This window comes from Perognathus longimembris, chromosome 11, assembly GCF_023159225.1.
Source record: "Perognathus longimembris pacificus isolate PPM17 chromosome 11, ASM2315922v1, whole genome shotgun sequence".
NCBI lineage: Eukaryota > Metazoa > Chordata > Mammalia > Rodentia > Heteromyidae > Perognathus > Perognathus longimembris.
This window is the reverse complement of record NC_063171.1, coordinates 62,575,971-62,601,471: the sequence shown is the minus strand read 5'-3', so window position 1 is coordinate 62,601,471 and position 25,501 is coordinate 62,575,971. Positions and strand designations below refer to the sequence as shown.

Genomic DNA, 25,501 nt, shown 5'->3' with positions numbered 1-25,501 from the left:
AATACACTGATACATGTGCTCACAAGCTCTCACACGCACTCACATTTACTCATGTACACACACTGCCTTGCACACACACGGATACACACTCACACATAAACACAGATACTCATCATAGACATTCATAATCTTTTTTTTCTGGATGGAAAATGCCATCATTAATAAAGCTGAATCGTTTATTAAAATGTTTAAGAGCAAATCAAGCAAGTATGCGTTCGTTTAATAACTTCCACGCTTTCTAGAGAGTCCTCTTTTGATGATTTCCTTCCTAGATTTCCATGGCTATTACTGTTTTCTTATCTATCAACCACCCTTCCATCGAAAATGCACAAAGGCAAGTCACGTGTACGCAGCTCCTCTACCACCTCATCACTAGTGAACTAACAGAGAGCAGTCCATCTCGCGGGCGATCTCCGGGGCTCTCTTCATTTCCCCCTTTCTCTCAGTAGTTCCTGCACCATCCCCCAGAAAAGCTGTGTTTTACTGGAGGATAAAGTCACCACTTCTGGGAGTGTACGGTGAAGGGTAGTCACTCTTCCATCACTATATTCATGAAGACTCATTCTAAAAGTCTTACTTTGTTCTTTTCTGTAAAAGTTATCTTTTTTTTGAAAACACACTGCTTTATTTAACCATAACAGATAGGAAAACATTTTCCTGTCCAAGCAAAATTATGTTTTATTACTTTCTAAAGTCTCTTGACTAAAAATTAGATGTTAGAGTAGGAATCCACACAGCCTAGAGTCAAAGCAAACTAGAGTTTGACAAAAAAATATGTGTCAACTTGCCTTAAAAAAAAATCCCCAGTTTGGAATTAGTTCCAGCATTGCTTGGCTTCCCTGGTGAAAGATGCCATTAAAGTTCAGTAGAGCTTTAAAGATAAAGCGATCAACGCAGGAATGTCAGTGTGAATTTATCATTCATTTGGAAATTTGAAGTGGCATTTTTGTACAATCAGATTTGAGTTTCTATTGAGTTACATCCTTTTGTACTATTTCTGGAATATTCTAATATCCTATAGGCAGTTACGATTAAGCTGTACTTCCTGTCCCAGACATATTCAGGAGAGACTGAGTGGTGCGAAACATATTTAACTCTGCAGATATATTTTTTATTAAGAATACAAGCATCATATACTTGCATATCTGATATTAGCCAGTGCTCTCATTATGTAGCATCAAGCTAGAGCACATCAAATTGTACCATGTATATAGAAGTACCAAGAAAAACCCATTAGTCTTTATTTATGGCGATTTCTCTGCCCCTTTGTGGCTAAGGGACATACTTTTTGGAAAGTCTGAATTCAGATTATAATACTTCAAACTTTGGATATTATTTAAATATGACAATTGTGGAGACAGTCAGACCTTATAAGATATTTTTTGCTCAATCTGAAGCCCCTAACACATGAATGAAAACTACAAGCAAACTCAAAATTCTAATTTAATTTTCTTGTGAAAGTAATGATAACATTCCTATTTTACTTAGATACAAGCTCAGCGTTTGGGGGGCATATACTCTGAATAAGTAGCAAGTAAAGTTTGATCATGGAGACTGTTAGGCACTCAAATTCATCAAAATGTTCATCTTTATCTGGAGAGATTACTGCCTTTGAACATTTAAATCAAGTCATCTTTAGAACTAAAACATGATTGTGTGTGTGTGTGTGTGTGTGTGTGTGTGTGTCTGTGTTCTGGTACTAGAGCTAGAGGTCAGGGCTTTAGTGTTGTCTCTTAGCTTTTTCCCTCAAGGCTGGTGTTCTCCTTGTTGAGTCACAGCCCCACTCGACTTTTTCCTGCTTAATTGGAAATAAAAATCTCCTAGACTTTTCTGCTCAGGATGGCTTTGAACTAGGATCCTTAAAAATCTCAACCTCCTGAGTAGCTAGGATTACAGGTAGGAGCCACCAATGTTCTGCTCACGCTGTAATTCCTTAACTATGTTTCAGGGCTTATCTTGGTAACTGTAAGGCAAGGTGGTAATGTTTTTGAAGCAAAGCTATTCTACTTGCAGAATTCACAAAACATAAGTAAATATTTCTCGTATGATTTTGATTTTCCTAGGAAATCTTTTTTTTTTTTTTGCCAGTCCTGGGCCTTGGACTCAGGGCCTGAGCACTGTCCCTGGCTTCTTCCCGCTCAAGGCTAGCACTCTGCCACTTGAGCCACAGCGCCGCTTCTGGCCGTTTTCTGTATATGTGGTGCTGGGGAATCGAACCTAGGGCCTCGTGTATCCGAGGCAGGCACTCTTGCCACTAGGCTATATCCCCAGCCCTTCCTAGGAAATCTTGAAAGTTGGTTTAAGGGCCTATTTCAATGAGTTTTCAAGTTTCAGATGACATAAATATGTGTTGGTTTTTTTGTTTTTTTGTTTTTTTTTTTTTTTGGCCAGTCCTGGGGCTTGGACTCAGGGCCTGAGCACTGTCCCTGGCTTCCTTTTGCTCAAGGCTAGCACTCTGCCACTTGAGCCACAGCGCCACTTCTGGCCATTTTCTGTATATGTGGTGCTGGGGAATCAAACCCAGGGCCTCATGTATATGAGGCAGGCACTCTTGCCACTAGGCCATATCCCCAGCCCTTGTTGGTATTTTTAACACCTTGTTTTCTTTAAACAATGTGTCTGTGCAGAGCAAATTCTATTTCCTACAGAGTCTGGCTGCCCAAGGCTGGGGGAGAGGGAGCAATTAGGATGGAGGATGCAGTTGTTTGCTTGTGATGCCCCCTCTGTCCATCCTCAGGGGAATACTCAAACAGGACAAAATAGCATCTTGTTTTTTTCCCTATCCGTTTTGGTTGGCTTATGTTTTCTTGCAGGGCTGGGCATTGCATCCAGGGCCTTGCACACAAGCTAGGCCATTTCTCTACCACTGAACAACCTCCCAGGCCTCCTTTGCAGTTCGTGAATGTATGCAAAGCTAGCTGTGAGGTTGCAACCGCTGATTTTCCAATACAATTTATGGAATGGCTGGGGGAAATCTCTGTGCTGGCTAAAACCGTAGGACTATGATTAGTAACTAACCAGAACACAAAATAAAGCACACAGTAGTTGTGCATGCATAGGAAATATAATAGTTACCTATGTAGAAAATTTGATTGTATCCCAAATACATACAGGCATTAGTATATATGTATTGAAAATGTTTTGTTGTATGGATAATATTCTCAGGCAAGTTAATGAAATTGCCTATACTGAATGGCAATTGTAAATTTATTGGGTATATATTTAGCTGGTTATGTTCTTCAAGCATTTCCCTTAGAAACTTTCTGAGAAATATTTTCCTAGTCTAAATGTATGCTCACCAAAGCCTCTGGTTGAGCCAATGGCATCTACATGTGAGTTGATTCCCTTGATAGACTATTTGGTGGGCTCCTTCTCTCTATTTGAATGTGAGTCGTATTACCCAGTTCCTACGCTTTCTATCAGCTCTAGAACGCTACAGACTCCAAGAAAAACAGAAAGGTAAGGATGCATGAGGAATTAATGCTCTCAAGCTCATAGGGAATGTGTACATTCAACGCACACTTAGATTGTGTCATGTGTGAAATCTTCCCATTCCTTGGGGGAGCACTTTTCCCAAGTATGTACTTCGGAAATGAACAGGACTGAGCTGGCCCTGACCTATACAATGTCTCCTTGTGACACAAGCTCTTTATTGTCCCCTTCCCCCACCCCCACCCCCAAAGGACACCCAGCCTACAACAACAGTCACCAAGGGCCTGGCAACTATGCTTTGGTTTGCGATGAGGAGAAGAAATCAAATGTAGCATCGGTTAAATCAAGTGGGGAGTGGGTTATGGGTGTAAGGAGGGAAGGACAAAGGCCTGGGATAGAGAGATAGCGAAGGATCACCACTGTGTATCGCATCTCATACACAAGAGCCAGACTTGGCCCCAGGCTCAGAAGTGGCCACATCTTTCATTGTCTGACTCCAGCAGCTGATTTGGTGGCCACCACAGACGCAGAAATTAGAGCTTTCAACCTTTTATGTTACTCCTCTTGCTGATCATCCTGTAGTTCCAGCCGGTCTCACCACTTGACAAAGGTTTTTTGGGGGTTTGTTTTTTGTTTGGGGTTTATTATTTTTTTTGGTAGTTTTGTTGACCTTTTTTTTTCTTTCTTTTTCCAATGAGTGCAGCTTCAGGGGACCCTCGCTCATGTTTACACCCAGGGAAGAACGGGATGGAGGAGACAGCCCTGGAAACCCTTGATGAGGCTGAAACCTATCCTGCTGGGGATGGAAAATGGCCTGCAGGGGCACACAGTCATCATTCTCACAATTGAGATTGTCATGTGTCTTATTAAAAGCCATCGTTTACCTGGAGGCTTTTCTTGGGGGAGGAAAAAAAAATGCTAGGATGCTGTAGAGCCTTTCCATCCGGTTATTTTTCAAAGCCGTCCTGATATATTTTCATATGTATGTTGTTTGGTTACGTCGATCAAAGGGCTTCAAGGTATACTTTTATATTTAAAAGAGGGAGGATGAAAGCTATTATTTGAATACAGCACTGTATTCAGTGGCACCAAGATGCTTATTATAACTGCCCTAACCAGACAGTCGGAGCTCGTGGGCAGGCCCCGCTCCTCTCCTGTGTATTTAGGGGCCCTGTCTGTTGGCTCGCCTAAGTAACGTGGCATAGATTTGATAAAAAGGATGTAAGAAACATCAATCATAAAAAGACATCTGCTAATGAGAAGAAGGAAAGAGAGAGAGAGAGAGAGAGAGAGAGAGAGAGGCTGCAGGAAGATGGGGAAGAGAGAAATACTCAGAATGAAACAAAGAACAAAACCTTACTGAGCTCAAAGAAATGACGTACCTTCATCAAGCCCTAATTTTAGGGTCCACCCAACCACACCCTCTGTTGGCCTTCAGAGGTATCACAGTTTCTTGGTAGAGTTGCCATTCAAGCTGCTATTCAAACTGCCTTCAATTTCCTTCATGGATTTGTGGAGCGTTTTGCCAAGTTCCCTGTGTAAAACCATAATGACAAAAAAAAAAAAAAGGAAAAAGATATGTGAAATGCAGCCCATGCTAAGCAATTCAGCTAAGACTGTTTATTTTTTTTGTCTTGGAATGATTGCCTGTCAAGCAACCTACAGAGGCCTCATGGTTTTGAGTATCATTCCCATTGTAAGGCTACTATCTTGGCACCAGAAATCTTGAGCTTTTTCCTTAATATATATGCCATGTCAAATAAGCCAGAGACTCTAGAGAAGATAAACGAATCATTTGGGTCACCTCCAGCCTGCTAATTAACAATAAAGAGTAGTTTCCTTTATTTTTTTTATTAAATGTTTTACTGTCTTTAAATAGTACAAAGCAGTTGCCATTCAAAAGGGCACGTTAGGAACACAGTTCATCTCGATCAAGGTCCCTGCTTTCACTGTGCTCCATGCCTTCCAGCCCAACCCTTCCTTCACTTTTCTTCATTTTGTTAGGTATATGTTTATTAATATTTTTTGCCATTTAACGAAGCAGTTTACAAATACAATACATTTTGATCTGTGTCACCCCTTTCAAGATTTTCACCCCCTTCAACCCACCTCTTCCCTTATATGTCTTAATTTTGTGGTATATACTATAAATTCTAAACTGCATTCTCCACCCCCACCCCCCACCCCTTCATTCTTCTACTTCTCTTCCGGGCCTCAGCCTCCTCTTACAGGTACCCATTTCTGGTGTTGATTTTGTTGGGCTTTGACTTAGTCTTTCTAAAGAATTACATTATTTGAGTTCTCCATGAGTCTATTGTACTTCGGGCAATTCACTTGTAACCACTTACATAGCACCCGTTGGAATACATTCCCCATATGTAAAAGATATTGAATGAACGGAAACTCTTTTGTATAACGACATAAAGATTTTTTTTTAATATTGAGTAATATTATCTCAATTACTAATGAAATCTAGATGTATCCTTAGCTTTATTTTTCATCATTACTTATCTAAAGAGCCAAATTTATCTATGAGTACTATATTTGTATCATTCTTCTGCTCTATAATTATTGAATTTTCATATACTCAAGTAAGAAAAGTCTTGAATATGATTAACCATGCAACTTTTTTTTCTTTTGATAACTAAAATTAACTTACATTGCTAATGAAGACAATTGAATATATTTCTTTGTGATATTGAACAACATCTCATAAAATGGCAAGAACACCGAAACAAATGCACGATCGAAACATTATTTCTAATTCCTCAATTTGTTGATTTTCTGTAGTCTCTTTCCATTCCTATTGTTTTTATTTCAAAAAGAAATCTTCTGAAATATCCTCTACATTGCAGCCTGTCTTCTTTCTGGCATACTCTGTCTACTGGTTCCCCGGGCTGAGACTCCAGGGGCTGCTCAGGTAGCAGAGCACAGAAGAAAGCGCAGTTGCTCTGCTCATGGCATTGGCCTTGGCTTTGGCAGGCAGAAGCACAAGAGAGGCAGAGGAGGAGGCAGAGAGAGGAGGCAGAGCCAGAGGGCCCTACAGGATGGGAGGGATGTAACTGGGGCCCTGTTTCTTGCTGAAGACTCTGTCATCCTGGTTGACTGTCTTGCTCAGTGATTCTGTGCACATCTTGGAAATGCCTAGCAAGGTGTAGGAAAGTGAATAGGTTCACACAGACAGGACAGCTGCGCTTGAGGAAGTGTGAGATCGCAGAGTATCAGACTGAATGTTATGAAGCTGTTGAAATCCTTTGAGAAAGCAGGCCAGTCATTGCTCTGTGGTGTGGTTACCCTGCAGCATTGGACTGGCTCATGTTGCTGAATTCATTAGGGCCTCCTCGCCCGTACCTGTGAGATGGGACTGCTGTGCTTGCACCGCTTAAAGTTTTACAAACAAGAAAATGCGTGATGCCCCTCCCAGCCTCCCGCCTACAGGTGAGCGCTTTGGAGTTGAGCTGAGGACACATTTGAACATGGATTGCCAAACAGCTTCACTACAGCTGGCAAAATTCTTCACATTACAAACAGGGAAACTGAATCTTGGAGATCCGGGATGATTGCAATAGGGCTGAAGAGAGTGAACACTATGATCTCCAAATACCAAATGGGAGTTATATCTTCTTGCTATCCTGATTTTTGGTACATAGATGAATGGTTTGAGGATAATTAATACTGCAAGTGAAATAAAAGTTTTATTAACTATGGTTACAAACATATTCTTTAAATAATATATATATATATTTTCCTTTTATTGGAAATGGTAACTCATGTGTTTTCTGACATGAATAGTATATAAGTAGAGTTTGTAAAAAATATTGACGATGCTAGGGTTAGCCTAGGATATTCTCATATTTGCCCAAGACATCTCATATTAGGTTAGGAGGGCATTTATTAATTTATTCTGTCTCCTTCTTTTACTTCCTCTCTCTTTCAGTCTCTTTCTCTCTCTGGTTTTATTGGCTGAAGAAATTTAAGAATGAAAGAATATTGGAAATTTGTGAAAGAACGCAAAATATGTTCTTGATGTTTAGAAAATGTTCTAAACTCTTTTAAAAGAGATTTGAGAATTAATACTTTTATGTATAAATTAAAATGTGAAATGCTTAAAGGACAAAAAAAAATCAAAACAACACTACCAAGAGATATTCCTGGTCTCTTTTCCCTGACAGCCACTATTCTATATATTTTTAACCTGCTAGCGCTCTACACTTTTTCCAAAATGTAGTAATCCAAGTTTTCTGCAACTCTTTCATGGAAGAGAACTCACTGCCCAAGAGAAGCTCACTCCTGAGTGGCCTGGGTGTCTTGGAAGGCAGGCAGGAAGAAAATCAGAGCTGTGCTTAGGAGATGCTCTTCCTTTGTCTCTTTTACCCCCACACACCGCCTGGCATGGCGGGGAGGAAGCCCGGGGCTCTGGGCACAGCGCACATGCTGAAACGTGCCGGCTTGGCAAGGCTCAGATGCCAGCTCTAGGCCCCTCATAAACCATCCCCTGCGTCTCCGGTAACGATACCCTGGGGCTACTGAGGAGAGGATTCTTTTTATAGGAGACATACTCATAAGGATTCAATACTATCTTTCTGAACCCTTTGATTCAATAGTATTAAAAAAAGAAAGAAAGAAAAGAGTTTCTTTTCTATTTTTTAGGCCCCATGATGGGAGCCAGTGTTAATTCTTTGTAAAACACTAGTGCGTAATCAGCATCTCTCTCTACAGAGCTCAAGATTCTTTTTCCTCTTTTTGCCATGTGCTTAAATAAAATATCTTGCCACTGAATGTCTTTCTTTCTTTCTTTTTTTTTTCCAGGCTGAAAAGACTTTTAGGTTAAACAACATTGGTTAGACTTTGATGCAATCAAATGCAATTTCAACCTTCTTGAAATATTCAGCCTCTCTGAAATTGCACATTCGTGTCAGCTTTCGGTGTTGATCACTAGTATTTTGCACATGAAATCTATTTTCACTGAGAAAATGGAATCTTTGTGTCTTTGTCTCCAAGGCTGGCTGCTTTCAGACATGTTCTGGCAGGAGCTTTGACTGTCGAGGCACGGGGGAGGGGCCTGGCAGTCATTTGCCTGCCTTCTTGCATCTGTAATTTCTGCCCATTCAGCAGTATTTGACAGTCATAGAAAGCGGGCATAGGGGATGGGGGGGGGCACTTGTCATTGATGAAAGCCAAACCCGGAATAGCTGCCCAATGTTAATGACCAAAGAGAGAAGCAAATGTCTGGAAAAAAAACTTTTATTGTGCTTTAATGGAAAAGATTTTTTGGGGGAAGGGGTGGTTTGAGCAGGGGGATATGGCTAATTTGCAAAATTGCACATGGTAACATTTGAGATCTCGGTTTAGAAAGCCCCTGTCCATATTGTGTTACCAATTTTGTTGCTTTTACCTTGGCAAGGACTCATGAAAGTATTTTAATTTTCCATTGGTGGCTTCTGGTTATTTCTGCTCTTATTTCCTTGTAGCAAAACTGACAGCCCAATTAAGCATCTGCATTTTTTAATCTGGATTTTTCCCTCCATAACCATTTTGCTTTTCTTCTAAAACTTCCAGATGTTCTGGCTTCTTTATGATCTTAATTCATGCAAGTATATTTGCTCCTATTTCAAAGACACAGTAAGAGAGAGGCGGGGAGGGGGAGGAGAAGGGAGGGAAAGAGGGAAGGAGGGAGGGAGGGAGGGAGAAAGAGAGGGAGGGAGGGAGGGAGGAAGAACTGACTAGATATTTCTATATGAAAAGTTTTGTAACGCATGAATGAGCAGGTCAGTATTTCTATGTTTATGGGCAGATTTACATTAGAATACATTGGGTCTTTCAGTTGTTCCATTTTGAGTTGATCTTTGCAGCTTCTTTTGTGGGTTATAAAGTTCAGAATTAGCAGGGTGATCTATTCATTCTTCACAGCAGATGAACAGAGTTCTATCTAGCTTTGTTATCTCAGTTTCTAGTAACCAGGATAAAAGCTATTGTGATTATTATTATATTCTATAAAATAAAACATTATAAGCTACGTGAGGAAACAATGTATCTTTGCACTGTTTCTAGCTTTGTATGAACATGAAAAGGACTCATCAATATCTTGCCTTGAAGTGTCTGGATAAGAGTTAAAGGAGTCTCTCCTCTGTTTCAAGGAATTCAGTTTCCTATAATTAATAACAGGAAACTGTGTGAATAGGTTTTTGCTGACCAATGAAACTGAAACAGTAACATATAGACAGAAACATGGAAAAGAAACAATGTGGCATTGTATGGTTATACCAAAAGTAGATTTCAGTTCAGATAAGCTTCTGTACTCTCTTCTCAGCAAGCCAGAGTAGAGATTATGAATTTTCTATTTCTTGCTATTTAAACATGCATTTGGAAGAGTGCAGTCATTTCTTTTCCTGCTTATTCTCAGCACATGATCTCACACTGTTTATGTGTTTCACGTTTAGGTGGAAAACTATTATTTCCTGGAATAGAGATTATTCTAGACAAGTAAACAGGGAGAATAAACATTAAAAAAAATAGTACAGCGTAGACCTTAAAAGGAGTCCAAGTGTGCGTGTGTGTGTGTGTGTGTGTGTGTGTGCACTGTGTTGAACTTGGGGCCTGAGCTTTGTTTTTTGGGTTTGTTTTTTTCTTTCTTAAGGCTAGCACTCTGCCACTTGAGCCACAGCTTCACTGCAGGCCTGTTAGTGGTTAATTGGAGATGAGAGTCTCCCAGACTTCCTTGCCTATGTTGGCTTCAGACCTCAGCCCTGTGTCCTTAGGGTCACAGGCATGAGCCACAGGCTTCCTGCTGGAAGTCTAGTCATGCTGCACATTGGTGGAAGTTATAATACCTAAGTGGGATCATTTTGCTGTACATATGGCTTTCGGGGGGAGTGGAGTGGGGCCTATATTCACACAATTTCAGATAAGCTAAATGCAACAATCGCTGAGGACACAAATCACCAGGCAACTTGACCCACTTGTGTCCGAAGTTCCGGACAAAGCTTCCCCTCAGATAATGTGTCTTTATCTTGTAATTTTATCATGAAGTGGGACTGTCTGATCTCAGTACTGACCTTGAAAAGCAAACTGAAGCCCTCTGTACCTTCCTGGATCGGAGAAACATGGAACTAGGTTTTAACTTTTGTACAGCAGAATTACATAGCTAGTTTACAGTTCCTTTTGAGGAATGAATTGCATGCTCTTGTGTCTGAATGTTTGTAACTACATATAGACAGGGATTTTCTGAAAACTGTTAACTATGAGACTCACCATAATCTATGTTTATTTCAGATTCTGTGGGATGGAGAAGCAGCTAATGAACAGTAGCAAGAGAAAATCCTTTGAATTTATGATATACTATCTTATAAATTACGAATGTATTATGACAGGTCTAGTGTAACAAATAATGACCTAGACTGTGTCACGGCACTGGAATTGTGTGTCTTTCTGGGAGGATCTTGGGTACTTGTATCTAAACACTTTAGATATATAAGAATAGAAAATGTTCACTATAATACAACAACAGTCTCTGACCCAGTCCTAATTGCCATAAGAATTAAAAATCAATTTTTCTTTTTTTAAGTAAAATTTTCAATAGCTATGAATTTGAAGCAGAATGGTTTTGGTGAGAGCTAACTGGAATCAACTACAAATAATTGTATGTATACATATATTAAATGCAGAAAATAAAATATGGCATACTTTAATCTTTCCGGCATTCGATACTTGTGAAAGTTGGAAACAGTCAAATATCTTGAGCAGTCAAGCTGGAGAAATATATCACAATGGAATTTTGCTCAATGCAAATGTAGTTAAAACATTTGCTAGGCTGTAAAATTGCAGTGAGTTTTTAAGTGAAAAATACAAAAAAATGAGGGAATACATTTAAAGTGTGCTTCATTTGGAGTTTTGTTAGACATAGAATGGACTGTACATACAGTATTCTATTGACAAAATCCAAGTTACTAGTGTTTTCAAAAACGTAAAAGTTAATTCTTGCTACTATATAAGCAGGGTTGATAATACCATGTGACAGTAGTGATGGCTCCCACCTGCAATTCTAGCTACTTAGGAGGCTGCGATCTGAGGATTTAGGTTCAAAGCAATCCCAGACAGACAATTCTGTGTGACTTGTTGTCAATTAGCCAGTGAAAAGCTAGAAGTGGAGCTGTGGCTCAAGTGGTAGAGCACCAGCCTTACGCAAAAAATCCAAGGAAGTATGTAAAGCTCTGAGTTCAAGCTCCATTACCACAAAAAACAAAAAAAAGGAGAGGAAAGAAAAGGACCCTCCCTGTGGAATGAATCATAAAAATCACTAGACTTCTCACCAGACTTAGGTGATTTACACATGAGGGCATGGAAAACATGTAATATTAAAAATATTTTTTTAAGCTACAGCTCCTTACGGAAGACTCATAAGTGTAAACGGTCGACTTTTAGCTATGAACCATAAGGGTTTATGGACACGACTGAGAAAATAAATGAGGAAATAATTATTTTCACGGGATGACTCATAATGCAGTTCTTTTCTGGTGTGCTATTGAAATCTGTTCTTGGGGGGGTGGTTTGTGAATGGTCTAGAGAGGAGACAGAGGTTACATATGCCAATGGAAGCCTCCGAGACCCTCGCCAGACCTGGCGAAGCTCAGTTCTCCACAGATGAGCACCCCAGGCCCCTCCTTGTGAGTCCTCCAAAGGCACCCAGGGCCAGCCCTTTGAGGAAACAAATGAGGAACGTGAGATTTTTAAGAAAATAGTTTTAAGTTCTGTGCATACTTTTCACACACAGTAAGTAATTTTTCAGTTTTGTAGCAACACACCCAGTTTTTTATGTCTTGAAAATGCTATCTAGAAGTAAAAATTATCAAAACATGAACTTCAGTAATATAGATGCCACTGGATTTACAATGCTAGTTGGATCCCAAGTGGCTAGGCGCATTGCTCAGTGGGTTGGTGCTTTCCTAGTGAGTGTGGGGCCCTGGGTTTGCTCCCAGCACTGACAAACCGACTTGATTGAAGAGCTAAAGTACATAAAGCAAAACTTGAAGTTTGATCTGTGCCAGTGCAGCCTGGGAAATGTCTCTCGGCTCACATGGTTTGCATGTAGCCCATGAGTTTCATTCTTCTGCTGATATGGGCCAAGGTTTCGTCTTTGTCACTGCCTTCCAGTTTCCATTTGTGTTTGTGGCAAGGAGTCTCTCAGGAAGAAAAAGGACATGGTTTCCTCACCTCCGGGCCCCTGCTGTCTTCCTCTCTGTTATTTATTTAGTTAGGTGTACCTTCTCTCTAATAGATACTCTAAGGAGATCAAATGTGAGTATGACTAGGAGCAGGGGTGGGGTGAAGATTCTTTCCTGACTACTTGGGAAGACCTGCCTTCCACTACTAGTGTAGTGTAGTGTAGGTGCTATCTACTTTAATTTCCATAGTGCGTGGCAGGTGCATTGTAATGCCTGGAAAGGACAGGAATGGCCTAGGAGACAGTGAGTTCTTGGTACAGCTCTTGTTTCCCCATCTCTCCCCTTTATGCCCTGACATTGGTTGATCAGCAAACAGAGCTCAGACTTTCCCAGACTTCCCAAAACAACTGCATTCTTTCAAACTTCCCCCGCCCCAAGTTTATGGAGGAACTTTTTGTCTTGCTGTTGTATGTGCTTTAGTTAGCACATCCCAATCTATTTCCTGTCATTGTCATCTTTCTAAACACAACAACTTCTAATACACATTGAACCCCCCAGGAGGAAACATTATTTTATTAATTATGTGACCACAGCAGAAATTACAAAGACTGAAGAAGCAGGCTTTTTTTTTTCAATCTATTCAAACATGAATGGCGTTGTGGTGGACATTTATGAACACCTATATGCAACTTTACTTGTGGCATAAATATAGGTTTAGGTGGGGGTCTAGATATTGTCTGTAAGTAGAAGAAATGCTGTTTTTTTCTGTGATCAAAATACAACACACCCATGATATGAAAATCTTTTGTTTGCCATGAACTTAGAATCAAATAGAGAAGTATTATTGGCATCCAATAAGCAACCCTCTTCTGCTTTCTCTGCTTACAAAAAGAAATAAAATCTGCTTTGCCAGAGGGAGCTTAGACTTCTAAATTCTCACTTAAATAGTAAAAACATAACATCTTGGTTTAACTATTAACTGAAAGTCGTCACTGTCATTTATAATGTGTTCCATCTATGTCAGACATATTCGGAAACCAGCTGAGGTCAGTTTTAAACATAACTGTGGACAGTGAACCATAATTTTTAAGTATGATTTGCATTTAAAAATAAAACATAAATGAAGTAGTTTGGGAAAAGTCTTGACTTTTGAGAATTAACGAATCTCCCTTCAGATCGCTTAAAATAAAACCAAGGTATGTATCATGCACGTGGCCAGATTTTACTTTTCTAAGATAGATGGCTTATTGGCATCTTAGCCAGGGAGCTTTTATCCTGTAGGTGAGAAAATGGGAGTCTGGTGTATCCCACCCGAGGCAGTGACAGTCAGTTCTGAGTCCTTTGATGCATGGGACAAAGCTCAGAGCTTTGCAGTTACAAGATACCACGTCAAACCTCACGTAGGGGCTAGGGCTCAGCCAACTCAGCCTGTCCTTCGCTTTCTTTGTCCCTAAATGATCATCCATTGTTCATACAAAAAGGGTCTGGAGTTAATTCCTTCAGAAGATCTCATATCTTCATTGGCTTTAAAATTTCAGAGGGTAGGAACAGAAATCAACAAACATTTTTATATTTGGGGAGAGAGCTCTAGTCAATGGAAAACCATTGAGTTTCTTTTTAAAATGTTTAAAAAACTATCTTTAAGTAGTTGTGTAAAGTGATCACTGTCACACCTTTCAATGTTCTGACCTACCCCTCCTGGCATACCCCTTCCCTCACTTTTCTTAACTTTTTAGGATATATATATATATATATATATATATATATATATATAATATGTCTACTTACATGTGTTCATACACACACACACACACACACACACACACACATATATATTCACATTCTCTTGTAAATTCTTTGACAGAAAATAGTAATCAAGCCAAAAGCCATGGTATGAATTTAAATCCTATAATTACAGATAATAAAAAAAATCCCCTTAACTATGTTTATTAAGCAAAAAGCAACTTGACATTTATTCATTTCTCTTTAAGGAAATTACAGTTTTCATTTGAGTAGCCAAATCTTTTTAAATATAATTTTCTCTAAGTTAACACTAACACAGATTGTGAAATTTATTGACATTATTTTTAAAATCTTGCTACTTTTTATAGTATGTTTCTAGATTCCCATCTACAGTTTATTTGGCGATGGGCTATAAGGTCTATTAAAAGGCATTTCCTATACTAATTATGAACTTAATAAAGTTAAATATTTGAGATATTTGTGGTTTTGAGTGGCAGAGAGATTGCCCTGTTGTTGTTAATGGGATTATGTTGGCACTGAGGAAAGCAACTAAATAACTAGCTGACTGCATTCTCTCCTGTTGACCTCATATGTACTATGTCCTATTTTAAAGCAGAATAAAACAGAACAGAACAGTGCTCATGGCACATAGTTATATATATATATATATGTATATATGTATATAATATATGTATATATATATATTTTCTGTTCTTTTTAATCTGTTGCTGAGGCTTGAACTCGGCCTTGCACTTGGCTTTTTCTGCTTATAGCCAGCATGTACACTTGAGTCACACCTCAACTTCTGTTCTTCTGTTTTGATTTCCTTCTGGTTAACTGGAGTTGAGTCTCACAGATTTGTCTGCCTACGTTTTCTTTGAATCTTGATTCTCAGAAGTTAGCCTCCTGAGTAGTTAAGATTATAGGTATGAGCCACCAGCTCCCAGCTACTTTTACTTAATCTTTTGAAAATGTTGAAAAAAATCTGTAGTGCAGGGTTTAAGAATGATTGACTTGGGCTGGGAATGTGGCCTAGTGGTAGAGAGCTTGCCTCGTATACATGAAGCTCTGGGTTCGATTCCGCAGCACCACATACATAGAAAAAGCCAGAAGTGGCGCTGTGGTTCCAGTGGTAGAGTTCTAGCCTTGAGAAAAAAAAAAAAAAGAATCCAGGAACAGTGCTCAGACCCTGAGTTCAAGCCCCAGGACAGGCAAAAAACAAAACAAAACAACAACAAAAAACCCCAAATGATTGACTTCCAGCCCATTGAATTCCCAAAAGGAAGTGAGCATCAGTGATTCCAAAAGAATCAATTACTGTATCCTACTATTTTCAAATACATATGCAGTCCTTTTATAGCTCATTGCTTGAAAGGAAGATCACTTGTGTCTCTCTACTTCTCTCTGGGCTTACCAAACCTAGATTGTGGTGACTCACCTGTAATCTGAGAATTGTGTTCAAAGCCAGCTTGGGCAAGAATTAGCGAGACTCCTCTTCTCCCCAATGAACTACCAACATGGTTGAAAACGGAACTATGGCTCAATTTGTAGAGTGCTATCTTTGAGAACAAAAAGCTCAAGGCCCTGAATTTACTCCCCAGAACTGGGAAAGAAAAGCGAAAAGGAAAGAAAACAAGAGAAAAAGAAAATGTACGTTTGCTTCTGTTGGAAAAAGACTATTTAATCTGGGAGACTGTCCAATAGTATTCAGTACTATGCTAACTCACCACATGATCTTGCCCTATAGTTGTATATTCTTAAACAAAAGCTCTTTTCCTTTTGTTATTGCACTTATTCTTAATCCAGTAAACATCAATGACTCTGGATGGAAGAACTTGAGTTGCTCCCATTTGTTCCGTTCTTCCATCTTCCATTTCTGATTTTCTTTACAATCCAGGAGTAGGGATTCTGATACAATTCAGGATAGGGAAAACAGCATCTAAGAAGAAAATCCCTTGAAAGAGATGATGGGAGTGATCTTTAATGCAGCAGGCAAAGGGGTAAAAATCCTGTTTGGACACTTTAACAAATGTTCCTTTTGATTTCCTTATGACAGACAATAGGTAGTCACCACTGTATTATGAATTATTTGGCCTCTCAAGACAATGGCCAGCTTTCTCCTTGGATTTAATTTAAAGGATCATTTCGAAGTCAGACCATTAGAACCAGACCTGGGTCTGATTCTGTTCAACTTCCTGCAGCTTAGCCAAGATGGAGAGCATTAGAAGGTCTGTCAACAACGCACAAAGCCCTGAATTCTCTCTGAGATTTTAGAGGAAAGAGGAAGAGAAAAGAATGATACAAATGCTTGAGTTAAGAGGCTGAGTCTATTTGAGTCAGGTGTGTATCTAGTGGAAATATGCAAAGTAAGAATCTTCTAGAGGAAAATTAACCACTGGGTGCACAAAGAAGGAAGACTTCAATGCCAGTACTCACAGTTTCTGATTGAAATACAATCATGTGTGCCACGCTCTGGGACTCTAAACAAAATGTAGCTAAGAACCTCCCAGAATCCTTCAATTCTTATTCAATAGTAGGTTAATGTTGCAATACTTTTTTTTTCTGGCACAATCACTTCATTCTAATGAAATTTGTTAGGTGACTGGCTAGTGTATTCACAGAAATACAAACCTGATTTAGAAATATTTGAGAACAACAATGCCAGGGGTTAGTGTTTCAGGATAAACAGACACTTTTAAAACATAGAAATAGTTTGGTAAATGATATTTTAGGCAAGCTTTCAAACTATTTAAATTTTAGACAAATATATTCAAAACCAAGGCAACACAGGCAACACGGCCATGGAATCTTGGCACGCATGGCCACTGTGTAAGTCTTAATAAAAGTGTTTTTTTGGTTTTTTAAAATTTTTATTGTCAAACTGATGTACTGGATACATTTCTTGTACTGTTTGTTACCTCGTGCCTCATTCCCCTTCCCCCTCCCCCTTTCCCTCCCCCCCCCCCGCCCCCCGTGAGTTGTTCAGTTCATTTACATCAAACAGTTTTGCAAGTATTGCTTTTGTAGTCGTTTGTCTTTTTTTTACCCCGTGTCTCTTGATTTTGGTATTCCCTTTCACTTCCCTAGTTCTAATACCTGTATACACGGTTTCCAGTGTACTCAGATAAGATACAGAGATAGTGCAGGTACAACCACAGGAAGGCGATACAAGAGGATCATCAATAATAGAAGCTATGGTTACACATAGCACATTGTTAATAAAAGTGTTTAAAAATTAAACGTTGGTGTGGCTGTTTTCTCCGTTATTTAAAATCTGTCATTATCTGCAATACAAAATCCCAAACTGTTGAAAATCACCCCATTCATCTTTTCAAAATAAGCCCAACAGTTTCTATAAAGCTACCCATCCATCCAGTTAGTCCTTAGAATTGCTCTTAATGCTGGCAATGCCTTTTTATTTATCAACACTTTATAGCAGTACTTTATATCAACGGTATTACACCAGCACCCTTGTTTTGAATATTCAGAAGGAATCTGGGAGAATGTGAAATGTAGTGGGACACTCAAGCTCCAGCTTGACTTGTGTCATCTGCCATTTTCCCAGGCGCCCCCAGAAGCCAGGGTTAAATCTCAACTGTGAGCCTGCGAGGGAGCAAGTGTGGGAACCATTACCCTTGAAAGATGAAATCATGGCATCCTTTCAAGAACATGTCTCTTTTGTCATCAACAACCAGTAAAAAATTACTTAGTATAAGTCTTAAGGGAAACTATGGCCTTGGCTTTAACTCAAATTATCTTTGAGTCCAGCTCCCTCTCACAAACAACATTCTGACTGTTCAGCCAGGCACCTGCTCCTCTGGCCTAGATGATGGTCCTGCCATCGTACTGCAATCCTCATGGTCCATTGGTCCAATGCTCCAACAACTCGCAAGAAAAATGCCAACTCTTAACCACGGCTTATAAGGGCCTGCGGGACTGCCTGCCTCCTTTACTCTGTCCCCCCACCATTTCCTTATTCGTGGTGTTTGGGGTATATGACGCACTCCCGTCTCTTCTTCAAGTGCTCAAATAACATCCCCGCTTCAGGACACATTTATGTGCAATGGCCTTGGTCTGGGAAGCTCGTCTTGGGAGATTCCTCTTTCTCTCGTTCCTCTTTCACTTAAGGCTCAGCGCAGACATGTTTGTACATAGGTCTTTTCTGGGAGCCCTGCCTCACAAGCCATGCCCCCTGCCCGTCATTTTATTTCCTGTCAGATTGGTGCTCACCTGACTGATTATGTATGTGTGTGTACTCTGAGCAAGGGATTTACCTGCTAAGTGGCCATCGTCTACACAGCAACAAGATTAAACATTGGCACTCATCAAATGTTTGTGGAAGGGAAGAATGAATGCAAAGCAAGCATCCTCGGAAAGTGTACAACCAGAAATCTCTTATGATGACACGCACTTTCTGCATTTGGTACGTATATCTTAGTCTTAGCATGCTACTTGTATTTTATTCAGTTGTTTTGTTTCTTCTGATAATTCTTTGAGGAACTCACCTGTACTCCTTAATGATTAACACTTAGCATATGCCCCCATTAAAATTTGTTAAAAGTATTGCCTTCAACGTTCACCACTTTTTTTTTTTTTTTTTTTTTTTTTTTTTGGCCAGTCCTGGGCCTTGGACTCAGGGCCTGAGCACTGTCCCTGGCTTCTTTTTGCTCAAGGCTAGCACTCTGCCACTTGAACCACAGCGCCACTTCTGGCCATTTTCTGTATATGTGGTGCTGGGGAATCAAACCCAGGGCCTCATGTATATGAGGCAGGCACTCTTGCCACTAGGCCATATCCCCAGCCCCACGTTCACCATTTATTAAGCATAGGTTTTTAAAGTCATGGGAATCAAACACATTGCAGTATTTATAGAAAAATTCAGCTCCTGTCTGATTCCTTTCAATTATGAAAGTTTTGTATTCGTAAGAATGTTGAGGAATTACCATTTAGAAAGACAGAATTTAGGATTTAAAATTTTAGGGCCACTTCTGTTCTAGATCTAACTTTTAGATTTCTTCAGGGTTCTTCTAAGTCCTCTATTCATTCAGCATTTCAATAAATGTTCACTTTGCATTTTGTTAAATACTAGAGGCCATGCCTTTAGGGACTGATCTTCTGAGAGTGAAAAGACAATAACATAAGGGGAAAAAAGTGGGAAATTCTCTGAACTGAGATCCAAAAAAGGAGAGATAAAATTTAGCAAGGATAGAGAGGATGAATACATTGGACAGGGTTGTCTTTGAATTGGGCTATATTTGGACATTCACAAAAGAGTAAGGAAAAAAGTACTTTCAATTGGAGGAAATAACATAAGCAATTTTAGGAGTGATATGGAAAACAAAACAAGAGGTCCTCATAATAATGGGAAATCTTGTGCTGTGATTGTTTCTATACTTAAATTATCTGAATAAGAAGGTATTAACTCTACTATAATATACTGTCTAAAGTTATGTATGCAGTTGTGTATACATTTCAAGATCTGGGCTTAAGAATAAAATGTTCGGGGGGGAGGGGAAGGGATTGCAGAGGCAGGAAGGTAGGAGAAAAATGAGGAAGGAGGTAACAAATTTGGCAAGAAATGTACTGACTACCTTACTTGTGTATCTGTAACCCCTCTGCATAGCACCTTGACAATAAAACAAAATAAAATAAAATGCTCCTATTGTTTCCTCCACTTTTATAACTTAAGACAGGGGGAAATGATCAAGGTAGATTAGAAAAGGTATTAAGGAACAATTAAAGAGAGCAATAGATACATGAGGGCAGGGAGAAAGATGGAAGTTGTAACAGTGATCCAGATACCTTATACTCACAATGTAATAAGTTGAATTAAAACCCCTTTGTAAAGCTACTTAATGATAATTTAAAAAAAATTAAAAGTAGTGGTGATACACTATTTTAAGCAATATCCTTATATCTAGCTGTGAGCCCTGGCAAATAGAAATGGCATATAATTTCCACCAGGCTTTACGTGTTCAATATAAGCGAGACATGAGTTAACCATATCAGAATTTACTTGTGTGACAGTGAATGTGTTAACACTATTTGATCTTTTCTTACGTAATGAGATGCAAACCTGTCTACGCCTATTGAGATATTTTGTATACCCAGTGAGTGAGTGAGTATAAACCCAGAGAACTTTCTACAGAACCTTAAGGTAAAAACTGTGCTTCTATGTTTGTAGTGAGAATCCACATTTTTAATTGTGCATGCAATTCATGACTTGGCTTCAGCTTTCTTGCTTTGTTCAAATGTATAGCAGAGGAAGGCAAAGTGACTTTCAGACAGGATGCCAGCAATGTTCATTTTTCACATCAGAAGGCCTCTTTTCCTTTATATAACTCTTTAAAAAAATAAATCACGCTAACATTCTCATGCAAAGTGGATTTGCACAGGTCAGAGGAGTTAGATGGAGGATTGAGAGAGCAAAGCAACCTCGGCGCTTGAGGCACATGCTCACTGGAAGTTGTCCATATGTACTAACTACCAGTTCTTCCCATGGGGCCTGAACTTGTTTCTTATTCTCCGAACTTGCACCATTATGTGTGCCCGAAAGGACATTTTGTAGATAAGGACAAAAAGTTTTCAGTCTTTGCATGTTTTCCGTCTTTGTTTAGAGAATAAACAGAAAATACAAGTTGTATTTCACACTTGAACCCCATAGTCCATTTTGGGCAAGCAGGATGAGTTATCTCATCTGAAATAATGGCTGAGCTATCTATCCCCCTAATAGAGAAGCTTGATCCTATCATACCTGCACTTATCATCCTCAGATACCTGTCGTGTCCCATACGTAACTAGTGCTCGCACATTGTGTGAATAAACCACCTGTTCACAAAGAAGTAGTTGGGATTTCCAGTGAAAGCAATCTACAATCTGAGTTTCACTTTGGGGATGGGATGTTAAATTCAGTGTTCTCCTCTGACTACAGTCCATCTTTGGGCTACAGCCTGCTGGCCCATCTGTAGATTCTGGCCTGGCTCAACTCCAATGCAAAAGATGATTTCCTAAAATGTTCTCTTGTTCTCTGTCTTTCTGTCTTTCCTTCTCTGTGTTGTTCCCCCTCCCTCTCTTACCTTTTCACGTCTGCACACATAATATATCATTCGAAGGCCTTTATCACTATGGATCACAGGCACCCAAACTTCTCATATAACAAACCTTTTTTTTTCTAGATATTTGCCCTGTCCTATGACTTTAAGTGCTTCATAATGGTTCAGTAGTTTTAGGAAGACCTTCTGCAGAAACAAGGAATGGAATTCTTGGTCTTTTATTATTCCTGGAATGGAATTCTTTGTTCAAAAGAATATGCCAAATTTGAAGGTGAAGTCAGAGTTGAAGTGGTTGGCATAGAGGTGGGTGGGAGTTCAAGGGGGAAATTCTTTCATGCTAGTTTGTAAATTACTTCACAGATTGTAATCCTATTTCCTGGGAGAATATGGAGTCTCTTTTAGTGTAAATTCTCAATGTGTGTCTAAATGGAGAGTTGGGTAATACATTAACCATTGGTGACTAGTCTATGTGAGAAATCGGTCTGCATTGTAGATTGTATACAGGTTATTTGTTACTGTCTTTACCTTATCAACCAGATAGAGTTGGATTTTAGAATTGTATTTTCCTTACAAATATCTTTCTGTACTCCATTTTCCACCCTTTATTTCTGTCATGTATAACATTATGGGAAGTTTCTTACCTAGTCTTAAATTGTCATGTGTAAAGTGTTTCCCTGGTCAAACATTCTTAGGTATTCTAACCCTGATGGGTGTAATTGGGAATTTTTGAAGGAAAGGTGGGTTATAGAAACCTGAATACTGGCATATCTCCTTCTTCTCTCTCTCCTTGCTTATCTGTTTCTCTGAGGCTCTTTCCATTTCTTACTTTCTCTATTATTCTTCATGTGGAGCAGCTCTATCTACAGAATACATAAGCTTCTCCACAGAGCTTTCCCCACCCTATGCCTTTTCAGCCCACATGGCTGGAAACATGAGCCATGTTCTACACAATGATAATGTTGTGTCCACATCAAAGGTGGCCTTCTATCCCCATTCATTCTACTTAGGAATTTGAGTTGTGATTTATGGCATCAGTGAGAATCCTAGTATGCTGTGCATTGCTTTAAACAAGCAAATATTTCTTGGCTTCCACATGGGAATACATACTGTTGATATTTCCTTACAAATGTAATTCATATTATGTTGATGGTGCTTTGTTTTGAAAATTGTGATGCAGAAAAATAGACATATTGGGGTCTAATATAATGCATTGTTATTTTTCCTCTTTTAACAACCTAAATTTATTTCTTCAAGTAATTGTGCTGAGGTATATAAGAATAGGTACTGACACTCAGATAATAAGTTAAATGCATTTAGACTAAGAATTTGGATTTCAAAAACACAAATACTGTCCCTTCTCCTGCTGTACTGAGACTCACATCAACTGCATAAAGTCTTGAAGTAGAGGATGGTGATTCTCCCCTTGTCCTATGTAGTCCATCTCCAGAGAGTATCAAAATCCTTGACATTGACGTGGGCAATGATTTTTCAGTCTTGGAGCCCTGGGCACAGCCCTTGAGCTCCTTTGGCTCAAGGATAGTGCTCTACCACTTGAGTCACAGAGCCACTTCTGGCTTTTTCTGTGATTTAATTGGAGATAAGAGTCCCAGTTCCTGCCCAGGCTGGTGTTGAAGTGCAATCCTCAGATCTCAGCCTCCTGAGTAGCTAAGATCACAGGCCTGAGCCACCAGCACCCAGGTAATGTGTGCAACTCTTAAGAAGAGTGAGTATGTCCATATGGCTCCAATGTTCTTAAAAGGTTAACTGTAGAGGAATAAAAGCCAAAAGAAGTGATTTCCCAGCTTTACAAAACATGGAAAATAAGGAGGAAGATTATGATGGCAGAACTGGTTTCATTAACATGAGACATCAAGGGTAGGGGGGCAAGGATCTCAGAAACAAAATGGAAATTCATTTGTGGAGGTGGTCAAATGGCCACTTCTCTCAGATCAGCGGTCCATGGGCTCCAGGGCTGTGAGAGGCCAATCTTTCTACGAAATGACAGTTTGAGGAGGGTGTTCCGTCTCCATCTGTCTAATTCCACAAGCATGATGACTGTCCTCCTCTTCTTCATTTGATAGGATTCTAAGGCCACTACATTTTTTTGGACTCCAGTTGGTTGAAAATGTGCATGGCATAGGGAGTTCAAGCTATTAGAGGAGGCTAGTTCTGATCTTGAAGATTATTGATGAAACCCCCCATGGGACTGAATAATTCACAACGTATGATCAGTGTTTATTCCAATCAGGCTTTTATGGCATCATTAAAAGTATCAGTACCATCAGTTTTGTAAAGTTGTTGGGTTGCGGAGCACAAAGAATGATATGAATTAATTCTGAGATTCTCAGGGTTACGTGGAATATATCTCAGTTCCTTCAAGTGTCTATAGACATATTGGACTGTGTACCCTTCAATAGAAGGCTACTGTTCAGCTACATTGATGACATTCTTATTGACAGAAATGAAGGACTATGGCTTCAGTCCTCTCATTGTCTTGCCAGCTTTAAAACACCCTCTAAGCAAGTAAAAAGTAGCAGATTCAATAAGACAATCCTAAATTTTATTTAAGACCAAAAAAAGTCATTTTTTTTTCTGAAAATGTACTAGAACGTTTGATTAATTCTTGGATGGTCATCTCTAAAATCTTTGGAAATTACTAAATGGATTTGACCCATAATTTCCAAATGTATTGCAGAAATTCTTCAGAGTTTAGAGAAGCCCTCTGGTCAGGTCACTTCGCCATAACAATTTCAGCTCCCAGCTCTCATATTGCCCTTGACCTTCAATAAAAGTTCCACCATCAATGGCTGAATTTGCACATAGACATATTAGATATGTTTTTCACTAGTGGGCATCTTCAAGGACATCATTAAGGGAATAAAAAATATCTCAAGTGAGAACCCATTGAGCTCTATCATGTAGCAAAATTTGTTTATGAAACACGTTAATTTCTGTAGAGTAATCCACCAATTGAGATAAAAAAAGAAGTCAGATAGAAAGCCGAGACATATTGAGCAATGACTTACACTCCTCCAAGACAGAAGTCAGTTTGAGTCACAATTGTAGATGTAGAAACATTGAGCTGCTTAAGACTTAGTGACTTAGAAGAGAGGAGATCTTGTGAGTCCAAGCAAGCCTCTACTGAAATCAGAACTTAGTTGCTTAAGGGAAAATTTAAATTCAGAGGAAAAACCAAGAGTTTAGAGACTTTCATATATCTGAATACACATGTTTAATCCTTGACAAACCTTTCTCACCTTAAAAAATATGAGAACAGGAATTATGTCCCCTGTCTTTCTTAAAGGTTGCATTTAACCTCAATAAACATTTGGGATGGATTATGGGAAGGCTAGATTGTAACAGTGTGGTAAAGGCACCTTGGATTCAATTTGGTCCTTTTGTAAGGATTAATAGTGGCTCTATTCATTTAAATGGAAGCCAGGCTAAACTTCCAGGCTCTGGGCAATGATTCATAGTCAAGTTCAGTACATTGACAAAATGCTGGGAGTCTAAGTTTTATGTTTGCAACCATTGTTGATATACTTTTTTGAGGCATTGCTTATGTTTAGGTGGAAAAGCTGAGTGTAACATATTGAATAGGTAAAGAAGATGAAAACCGGAAACCAAAGAATCACAGGCAACTAGGACTGAGAAGAAACAAATTTCCTGAGACAAGGGAATTTCTGTGGAACTGAAGGCTGTACTATCCACAGAGGTCAAATCTTATGGGGGTAAATAGGACTTGTAAATAAATAAGTCAAATAAATGAGCTTTTCTGTGGTGCTTATGTATGTCCAATTTCAATCTCCCTTGTTAATGGCACTTATGAGAGATTTGAGCTGCATATGCAATATTGATTACCATGGTAATGGGAGAAAGACAAGAATTAACATTACAGTGCATCTTAGAAATGCTTTATTCCGCAAATCTATTCCTCCATGTTCTAAGACAAGAGTTGAGGAACCGCATGAGGTCAGTTAGACACATGGGTGAAGTTTCTCTGGGTTTTGAGCATTAAGACCAACCTAGGCCACTTACTTGCTCTGTTTCTGAGTCTTTTCATATTCATAGTTGAATAGTAATTGGAGATACCTTATAAAATTTTGATGAAAA

At 39.2% G+C, this 25,501-nt stretch overlaps 1 long non-coding RNA gene across 1 annotated transcript in view; it reads right to left on the bottom strand.

Annotated features, from left to right (window-relative positions):
• LOC125359551 overlaps positions 1–25,501 on the bottom strand; it is a 56,833-nt gene that overhangs the window by 16,941 nt on the left and 14,391 nt on the right. The window contains exon 2 of the long non-coding RNA XR_007212575.1: positions 4,815–4,966. This is a non-coding gene — a long non-coding RNA (uncharacterized LOC125359551). The remainder of the gene's footprint in view (positions 1–4,814; positions 4,967–25,501) is intronic.